Source organism: Tripterygium wilfordii, chromosome 12, assembly GCF_013401445.1.
Source record: "Tripterygium wilfordii isolate XIE 37 chromosome 12, ASM1340144v1, whole genome shotgun sequence".
NCBI lineage: Eukaryota > Viridiplantae > Streptophyta > Magnoliopsida > Celastrales > Celastraceae > Tripterygium > Tripterygium wilfordii.
The window spans coordinates 10347463-10350220 of NC_052243.1; positions in this window are offsets into that span (position 1 = coordinate 10347463).

Here is a 2758-nt window from a genome sequence, read left to right on the forward strand (position 1 = left end):
CTTGCAACTATCTCAAAAAACAAAGTGATAGACTTTATTTGGAGGACCATTGTCTGCAGATATGGGATACCAAAAGCCCTGATTGTGGATAATGAAAGACAGTTTGTTGGAGGGAAGATGAAGAAGCTGTGTAAAAACTTGGGGATTGACCTCAAAGTCACTTCAGTCAGTCACCCACAAGCAAAGGCAAGCTGAAGTGACAAACCGAGTAATACTTCAACGACTGAAGACCAGGTTAGATAATGCCAAAGGAAGATAGGAAGATAGGTAGAAGAACTACCAAGTATGTTATGGTCCTTTCGAATTACAGCACGAACTTCCACTAGAGAAACACCCTTCTCCCTTGCATTTGGTTATGAAGTTGTGATACCAATGGAGATTGGAATCCCAACTACAAGAATCATCAATTTCGACATCCAGAAGAATAATGAAGCAATTTTGAACAATCTAGACTTGGTGGAAGGAATTGAGGGAAGAAGCACGAATTCAAACTGCTGCTTATAAATAAAGAACAACTTGGTATTACAATCGAAGAGTCAAGGAAAGAAAATTCTCCCAAGGGGACCTTGTCCTAAGGAAGCATCCTGGAAAGCTTGGAGAGACATGACATGAACCTTACAAAGTTATTGAAACATTCAAGGAAGAGATTTACAGGATTGAAGATCTAGAAAACCCTGGGAAGAAGATGCGTCCTTAGAATGTTGATAATTTGCATAGATATTTTGTCTAGTTGAACTATAATTTTTAAGAGTTGTGAATTCCCTTTTCAGTTAGCTTAATAAAAGCAATAGTTCAGAGGTTGTCACGCAAATCCTCCCAAAAAGGACCAAAAAGGTCCCACATAGGCCGTTTCGGCCCACTTAGACGGCTTCAGCCCAATCAGGCCACTTCAACCCAAAATAACTTAGAAAAATTCTAAGTCTCGAATAGGCCACTTCGGCCCACTTAGACCGCTTTGATCCAACTAGGCCGCTTCCGCCCAATCAGGCCGCTGACCGCTTTGGGCAAATGACTTAGAAAATTTTTTAGCCTCAATTAGGTCACTTTGGCCTAAATGACTTAGAAAAATTTATAAGTCCCAAGAAGGCCACTTAGGCCGCTTCGGCCCATAGGGTCATTTCAGCCCAAATGTCTCAGCAAATTTCTAAGTCCCAAAAAAGAGACACTTCAGCCAAAGGACTTGCAAAAATCTTCAATTGAAGACTGAACTTAGGGTAAAATTTCTCACTGTAGTCACAAATCAATTAAGAAAAAAAGACAACAAAAAAGATATGGAAATATCATTCCAGAATAGTTGAAATTTGTCCATTTATAGTTCAAAAATAAAAAGGAAGAACAACTAGACTAAGCTTCTTCAGTAGAAGGGTTTGGTTCAGTCTCTTGTCGCTTTGGCACAACAGCTTCGGTTAGAGAGGCTTTGGGATGATCGGTCGAAGGGGCTTCATCCGAGATAGCTGGAAGAACTTCTCCTTAATTAGTTGAGTGGACTAGAGAGCTATCTAGGACTTGACCAGCATGAATAACTTACTGAGGATCCTCATCCGAAGTGATCACGGTAAGGCCAACAATTGAAGGAGGAGCATCCTCATTTTTGGGATACCCTTCAGACTCTGCTTCGGAGTCCTCCTCTTCATCCTCCTCAGTTTCCCATATCTTTTCCTCATAAGCTCGGGCAAGTTCAGCATATATCTCCTCCTTTGACTCCTCTAGATCGTCCTTCCTAATCAAGACAGGGCAAAGTTTGTCAAGAACATTGGGATCTAGTCCAGCATCGATTATGGCCCTCCTAGACATTTTGAAGGAACCTTGATTTTTCTTTATAGTACTTCAGCTCCATAGCATTTGTTGAAGCAAGGGATTCGATCTTCTCAGCAAGCTCAACTCGAAGCTGTCTCCAGTTCAGATTCGGCCTTCGTCTTCGCTACAGCAGCAACTTCGGCCCTTTCTAATGCCACAGTCTCATTATATGCTAAGTTCGCAATACCACCAGGAAGCGTGGCGAGGACTGAAAAGACCTACACAAAAAGAAGGGTACACATTACCACATTAGAAAAAATTTCAAAACAAAAAATTCTGTAAGTCATGAAGACCGAACTGAAATGGTATAACGACTGAAGTCAGTTACATTGGTTGAAGTGAAGTGAAGCTTTACATACCTTCATTGCAGCAATATTAAGTTCAGACACTTTGTCCAACAAAGACAGAGCTTCATAACAGTAGGAGCCTTCACCACCATTCGATAATCTGCGGTCAAGTTATTAGCTTAGTCACTGACAAAAACCTCCCAGTTCGGCTGATGAACAGTGAGGTCTTCAATGACCATCCTTCGCGGAGGCTGGGTCACCGAAAGGGGCACATTTGCATACTCAGAAGCCTGAGCCGAACCTGAACTCATTTGGGTCACACAGATCGAACTTGTCACAATGGTAGAAGCATTAAGGACAGCCGCCGCATCCAAAGTTTCCCCATAATTATTTTTCTTTGAACGCTTCAGGTTTGTCTTCCTTTTGTTCCCCTTACCGATGCCATGTTTCTTGCCCTTGGTGGCTCCAACGCTGAACATGCTTACGTAATCTTCCATGATCATCATGTATGCAAAGGAAGACACCGCACTTGTCAGTAAGGAAACCGAAGAGTACACATAAGTGGAGTCAACTTTATTGAAGGGTTGGGGGAAGGAAAGACTTTAACCGATCTAACAAGACTTTATCTACTTCAAGCTTAAGTTTGAGAGGATTATTGAAGAAAGAAACGAAAG